Raw genomic sequence first — 8273 nt, 5'->3', positions numbered from 1 at the left:
TTAAAAGGTATAAATGTCTTATTCCCTGGAGACCAGTGGAGGTTCCATTAACCTGTCACTCGTACAGGGGACACAGCTGGGTGTCAAAGAGTCTGACATCTTTTTCTGGATGCTGCTACCATGACAGGGACATTGACTTTTAATATAATGAAATTAAATACACACATGTGATCAGGCTAAACTATATGAAAGATACAAGAACAAGATACATTTTAATTAACTAAATATATGCATGGTCACTTAGGGAGCAGTATTTCTGCTTTCCAGCTCATACGTTGTACAACCCCAATTCCAAAAAAAGTTGGGACGTTGTGCAATGATATAGAAATCTCATAAACTCATATTTTATTCACAACAGAACATATAAAACATATCAAATGTTTAAAGTGAGACATTTTGCTATTTCATGAAAAATATTGGCTCATTTTGAATTTCATGACAGAAACACGTCTCAAAAAAGTTGGGATGGAGACAATAAGAGGCTGGAAAAGTTAGTGGTACAAAAACCCAACAGCTGGAGGAACAATTTGCAAATAATTAGGTCAATTGGCAACAGGTCAGTAACATGACTGGGTATAAAAAGAGCGTCTTAGAGTTGCAGTGTCTCTCAGAAGTATAGATGGGCAGAGGATCACCAATCCCCCAATTCTGCATCGACAAATAGTGGAGCAATTTCAGAAAAAGGTTCCTCAGTATAAAATTGCAAAGAGGTTGAAAATATCATCATCTACAGTGCATAATATAATCAAGAGATTCAGAGAATCTGGAGGAATCTCTGTGCGTAAGGTACAAGGCCAAAAAACCATATTGGTTGCCCGTGATCTTCGGGCCCTTAGGCAGCACTGCCTCACAAATAGGCATGATTCTGCAAAGGAAATCACTAAATGGGCTCAGGAATATTTCCAGAAAACATTGTCAGTGAACACAATTCGCCGTGCCATCCGAAGATGCCAGTTAAAACTGTATCACAGAAAGAAGAAGCCGTATTCGAACATGATCCAGGATCACTGACATCTTCTCTGGGCCAGTGCTCATTTAAAATGGACTAAGTGAAAAACTGTGGTCAGACGAATCTAAATTTGAACTTCTTCTTGTAAACCAGGGATGCTGTATCATCCGGACTAAAGAGGAGAAGGACCACCCAGCGTCTTATCTGTGCTCAGTTCAAAAGCCAGCATCTCTGATGGTATGGGGGTGCATTAGTACATATGGCATGGGCAGCTTGCATATCTGGAAAGGCACCATCAATGCTGAAAGGTATATCCAGGTTCTAGAGTAACATATGCTCCCATCTATACAATGTCTCTTTCAGGGAAGACCTTGCATTTTCCAACATGACAATGCCAAACCACACACTGCATCAATCACAACATAATGGATTCGTAGAAGAAGGGTCCGGGTACTGAACCGGCCTGCCAACGGCTCAGATCTTTCACCCATTGAGATCATTTGGCGCATCATAAAACAAAAATTATGACACAGAAGACCTAGGACAATTGAACAACTAGAATCCTGTATCAGGCAAGAATGGGACATTATTCCTCTCCCAAAACTTGAGCATATGATCTCCTCAGTCCCCAGACGTTTACAGACTGTTGATAAAAGAAAAGGTGATGCCACCCAGTGGTAAACATGGCCTTGTCCCAGCTTTTTTGAGACGTGTTGCTGCCATGACATTCAAAATTACCTTATTTTTTCCTTAAAATGATACATTTTCTCAGTTTAAACATTTGATTTGTTTTCTATGTTCTGTTATGAATAAAAAATGGGTTTATGAGATTTCCATATCATTGCATTCTGTTTTTATTTACAATTTGCACAACGTCCCAACTTTTTTGGAATTGGGATTGTATATTTTATTCCAGCTTGGTGTGTCTGTTTGCACATTTCATGTTTTCCTTGTGTTTATGTGTATTTTTCTGGCTGTGCTGGGTCCATATACAGACGTGAGACGGTTGAGATGATCTCTCCAAACTTTACCTAGCCTTTAGGGTCTTATGGACTTGAAATGAAATGATGCTTTACTTCCAGTTTGCAAATGTACAGGTACATTGGAATGTTGCTTTTTGTATCTCCCATCATGCTCTCCTTTGCTGCATACACACACAGTTATACAGTTGAGAGCAAAGCTTGAGGTACCCTGGCTGGTGACAGGCTCCGCGTTTCATACAACCTTTTATTAGACAAACAGCTGCAGTCACATGGTGTCCTGGAACCAAGCTCAGGTAGGACAGGGAAGAAGGAAGTGGATATAATGCCAGGCCATCACATGACTTCCAGAAGATTACTCAAATGAAAAAAAATTGGCAGGTAAAACACTGCATTGTTTCCATAACTGAAATTGTTTCATAGACACCGGAAATCTGAAAACTCATTTTAATTATACTTTATAAAAAAATCTAATTCTCAAACTTAAATGTAGATAAGTAAAAAAGATGCACTATATTTAAAAAATATTACATGCTGTAAATTGTCTGAAGGTTACAGTCAGGATTAATAGCTATTTGCTAAGGGGACAGAGCCATCAGGTCAAACTATTGGAGAAAGAAAAATAATCATGCAACTGATTGCTTTTAAAGGGACAATTTCCAGAAATTGAGCAATGACAACACCAGAAAGGCAGCTGATCAGTCTAGAGACCGAAAACAAATCTGAACTATACTTAACGTTAGAGAATAAAATTACACTTGTAACACTTGGTAGACTAGTCTGAACGCAATTAATTCAATGCAATTCTATCTGTATACTATAAGAAGATACTGTTTATGGTTCTCTCTATCTATATGTGGTCAAGAGGAATCAAAAGGCCATATTTAGGAATCAAAAGTCTAGCAGTGCTCAATCTGAGGGGAAAAAAACCTCAAACCTGAAAAACTATTTTAACACTTTGGCAAGATTGTTCTTGAAATCTTCATGCTAATAAACCTCTTGAACTGAATCGAAAATGGCTGTTTTTATTTCATTATCGTTGTACACTACGGACAGCTTAGTCGTAACACCGTGTCAGGAGTTTCTCAAGTCTGGCTAACACGTACAGGCTATGAATTACTTAGGCCTACAGGTTTCAAAATGGTTACAGTACTGTTAAGGTAAAATAAGACTGGATTCAGTGACTTACATGCACAGCTCGCTAATCGAAAAACAAGTACTATAAAAAAAGATTTACTTTATACCACGAAATCTCTGCTACATACGTCCATGAAAACAGGTCCAAACTCTCTGAAAATTAGTGGGAGACCATCTGCTGGCAATGTGGTACTAAGTAAAAGGTCAGTGTTACCTTTAACCCATTCAGGGGTACCCGGGCGCCCATACATCATGCAACAGATTTGTAAAATATCATAACACAATTTGCATTTCTCTGTACAAAATTTAGTTGGGGTGCAGAGCCAGCCCGATCTATTGGCGAGATTGGCGATCATACAACAAAGAAAATTATAAATAGTTAATAAATTATAAATCACCTCTTCATTTCTCCACCACTTTTCTTCCCAGAGAGACTAATTTCAGAGTCAGCGCTCCTCCTCGGCAGCGACAATACAATAAACCTATAATCAATATAAAAAACACAAACTTTAGCAACAAAGTTAAATAACACAAAATACCAAATGGAGAATAATTAAGCAAATCACAAGTTTCGTGCCCTCTTGTACTCTGTCATAAGTGTCAAGTTGTCCGCCGTTCAGCACTGTCTCTAAAGTTTGCATAGGTTTTTGTTGTCGATTGTGATTAGATGTCGACCAGCCAGGGAAAAATCGGCCGATTTTTAATCATTGTATAGCAGTCGGCATCTGCTGGTCTGTTGATTGTTCCACGTGACAGACCTGCGGTATGGAAGGAATTTGGGACTTAACGTCTACTTTGACGTCTGTCTTAACATGTCAAATTTTGACTTGGTTCACAGCATATTTAAATAAGCTTTCCACTCAAAGAAAATATCCATTTGTTACTAAAGAGCGAAGAACCATTGTATTAATATTATGCTGGTTCCATACGGTAATTGTTTAAATAATTAAAAATAACTTATGAGGTAATTCTTCCTTATAGTTTATCCCACTGTTTTCATCTATGTGACTGTAATATGTTGATTTAATAGTCATTCAAAATTACTTACTGTGTGATGTCTGTAGAAGTGTATTTCCAGTGTGTCCAGTACCTCATGCCCTGTGTGTCTATCCATCCACTCTCTGCCACCAGCTCCTTACTCCAGCATACTCAACAGACACTGTGTAACCGGTCCGCCAAGTTCCTGGAATTACAAACAAATGAGCAGTTTTTAGTCTCGTGCAAGGGATTCTACATTCCAGAGGAGCAGGTTGAGCCTGTAAACTACAGGGTCAGCTGTCATGTGACGTCGATGCAAGGCAGGAAAGCAGGCGCGAGAGTCCAGGAGTATAGGTAAAAACACGGGATTTCTTAGGGGCGAAACTCTCAGGGACACAGAACAGCTCGCTATGTTAAGACGCTAATGATCAGACTAGGGTTAGACTCACAAGAAAGCACTTGAATACACAGAATCAATTAGACAAGACTAGGTACAGCTGGTAACCAGGAGGATTCTACAGGAGGTAAACAAGGGGGCGTAGCACACAGGAGGAATTGCACGATCGGGACGTTACACAGCCAACCGTAATCACTCAGTGAGGTTTCTCTGTTTTTCTACAGCTACCCCATGCTGAGGACACGTGAGCTGACAATGCCTGGGGCAAATAATATTGATTGCCGTTTTGAGCTTCATTAAAGTTTACTGGTAGGTACCACTGTTTCCTACTACTCAGGAGAAGAGTGCATTCAGTACCCCCTGGTGAGGACTGGCAGTACACAGATTTCCCCTTTGGACTGCACGGGTCCCCTGCCACCTTCCACAGCTTTATGGATGAGATCCATAGACTCCATCCAGCCAATGCTGCTGCCTATTTAGATGTTGTGGTTGTCCATTTGGGGCACCTTAGAAGGCTCCAGAACATGTTAGATGACCTGCAGGTAGCTGGTCTCACCATCAACTAAAGTTCCACCTGCTTCTCCCCGAAACCCATTGCCTCCTCAGACCTCAAAAAAGGTGATTTGGAGCCCTGTCACTGAGAATGGCTTCCAGATCCTGAAGACCAACCTCATAACTCATCCCCCAAGTTTGACCAGTATTTCATTGTGCAGACGGAGTTCAGCTGAGTAGAATACTCAATGATGTACTTAAGTTGGATGGGATGCTGCAGTAGAGAAGAAAGCCGTGTCCTCCTTCCATGTGCTTGGCTGAGGAGCCGATGGTGCGACGCTGCCATCTGTGGGCTTATGACTGAACGGCAAAATTACTTGATCACCAGTATGCATAAATATTTTCTTTCATTTCTGCAAAGATTAATACCTGAATATTACTGCTATACTGATGAAAATGTGAAAGCAAATATAGCTGATTAACAACTAGAGTATCGAAATCCAGCTTGTTTTCAGAAAAAGTTATATATGGTTTTCCTATCCACGCATTGCTCAAGGTTTCTGATTTTTGTTGATTTTGTTGATTGTTGTAAGTAGTCTTTGTTTCAAAAGAGCAAGTCGGAGAAGGTAGGATGTCAGAATGAATCACTGTAAGATTTGCAAATATAATAAAACTGAGAATTTCCTTTGTGATGTTGATGAAGTGTTGTGGTAATCCAGTTTGGTTACAGTCTGTACTGGTTTGGGTGGCAGAGGCGGTGTGGGAGAGGTGGTCAGAGAGCGACATTATTTCGTCGCCATCCGCCATGGCAGCCTGGGATAGAATGCTGTTGGGGTAATTAAGTTGACGCACGTGGTGAGGTATAGAACTCTCGGGGGGGTGACTACAGCCTAGAGGCTGGGAACATGGTGGGACACAGTCGCATTCTGACGGCGTCCATTAGGAACAGTGTAATTGTCCTGTTCATAGACAGTGTGGACAAGGCAAACAAGCTGATGTGCAAGAGTGCGGTGGTAAATGGAACGTCAGGTCGGTCCTTCCACTAGGGACAGTGACACCAGAAAAAGTCACCATTTCCAAAATGCCCCTGTTTGGTAAAGATGAGCTGCTACAGCGCGATTTAGGAAAATCGAATTGGGAATAAAAAAAGTACTGCTGGGATTTAAGTCGTGCCTCCTTAAAGGTGTTGTCATTCAGATGGTGTGTTTACGTAGTGCAGTTACATAGTGCAGACTGAAGGTTTTCTGAAGGTTGCTCTTCCCATAAATAACAGATATTTATGTAAGCTTTCAGCCCAATGACACTATCTGTGTATTATTACTACAGTATAAAGAACTGTCGTATTAATAAGATGCTGGGTCCTTTTGATATTCGAAAGGTATTTGCAGTTGAACTACAAAAATAACTTCCAGATGAGATAATCCTTATTGCTTATCTCACTATTTCCAAGACAATATGTGACTTATAATGTCGATTTAACAGTCACCAATAATTATTAACTGTGTGTTTAGTCGATTCTTTCTGAATTTCATACTAGGTCACTAAAATGGCTGTTTCCACTGAGAATAAAATCTTTACTTTCATTTTCAGCTTTGAGTTTCCTGTTTGTAACTTATGCAAATGATATGGGGTGAGAATTACACAAGTCTTTGTTAACAAAAATGTATACCATTTAGGCTTATTTACATTTTGTCAGGGTCAGCCCCTGTTGTCCTACTCTGTGTCCCTTCCCCGTTTGGCCAGCAGGCGGTGCTGGTCATCCCATTCTTTGTGTTAGTCCTTGTTCTCCTCTGTTACCTGTTTGGTCATGTGGTTCAATGTGTTGAACATTGAGTTGTGTGTGCCCTTCTGTCCTGTGTTTGAATCCCACCTCCTCTGTCTTTATATTTTGCTCCCTAGTGTTTCATTTGAGTTTTTCTAGTTCTTGTATCTGGTGATGTTGTATTTGGTTTTTGGTTCCTTTGAGTTCATTAGTTTCACCTGTGCCCTGTTTCCTTGGTCTTTGTTAATTAGCCTCACCCGTCCTGTGTTAGTCTCGCTACCCCTTAGTATTTTAGTTCCTACTTCTGTTCAGTTCCCCAGTGGTTCATTGTTGTTGCTTGTCTAAGCTTTGTTAGTTTGGTTAGATCTGTATTCTGTTTACCTTCCCAGTTTTTGTTTTTTTGTGTGATATTAAGTCTTTAATTATCCCCTTTAGTTTGTGACCCTCGTGGTCCTTTTGGTTTTGTGTTTGTAGTGTTTTCTGTTTTATTTAATAAACCCCTTTCTGTTCCTGGAGCCGCTAGTGGGTCATCCGCCCTTTTTTGTGCACCATGCCTCGTTCTCATGTCCGAGCCGCCCGGATCCGTGACACATTTACATTTATTTAGTAGGATTAACTGTAGTTATGCTGAGCTTTCAATGCAAAAAGTAACCGAAAAAGTTCACATAGATATTAGAAATGGTAACATATAAGAAACAATTGTAGCAGAGAGGTTATATGGCAATTTATTATATTCTTTTTTCTTCCATTCTTAGGACATAACAGCGATAATGCACAGTATTCAGCACCTCATCACTCCCAATAAGCTTGGAATCACCAGCAGCTCATATCTCACTGACTGACAAGTAAGGAAAAAGTTTTGTATGTATTTTGTTCAGACCCAGGATTGCGAAGGTTTGACTCAATACCAGATCACACTAGGAAGCAGTGGAGGTTTCTTTAAGATGACAGGTGCAACAGTTTCACCAAAAAAGAGGAAAAAAGTAACATTTATGTCACATAAGAATATCTTTTTAATGCCAGTGTATCATCACAACAAGCATTTCCATGGGAAACCAAGAAAGTTCACAAAATGTCTCTGACAAAGTATTGTACAGTACTTCAGTGAAGCAAAACATTTTCTGCCTCAGTAAGCTAAGAGACTTCAAAGTTTTTCTCATGAACTATACTCTTCTGACATAACCTAATTCTCAAGACATGATGTTGCAATGAAAAAAAATATCATGCGTCAAGGGATATCATGTTTTTATATACCCATCAAAGGATGAGGGAACTATAAAAAAAACCACACACATTTAACATTTTTTTTTCTGACCGAGGTTGTGACGTCGAAGGCAAGGATGGAGGCAAAGTCAGGCGTGGGGGAAAACCAAAAGGGGTTTTATTAAAACTACAGGCAGGGCAAAGGAAACTAACGAAGACGGGTCGAAACGGGGTAGGGAGGATCAGGCAATAACACTAGACACACTGGGGAGCACGCGCGCACTGGGGATCGCAGGACTGAAGGACGCTCGGTGCAGGGCGCGTGAGGGTGCAGACGAGAGTCACCTGCTGATCCACACGAAGGCTGTAAGGAGA

Source organism: Paramormyrops kingsleyae, chromosome 6 (genome assembly GCF_048594095.1).
Source record: "Paramormyrops kingsleyae isolate MSU_618 chromosome 6, PKINGS_0.4, whole genome shotgun sequence".
Lineage (NCBI taxonomy): Eukaryota > Metazoa > Chordata > Actinopteri > Osteoglossiformes > Mormyridae > Paramormyrops > Paramormyrops kingsleyae.
The sequence above is the reverse complement of the archived record's forward strand: the minus strand, read 5'-3'. Positions refer to the sequence as shown.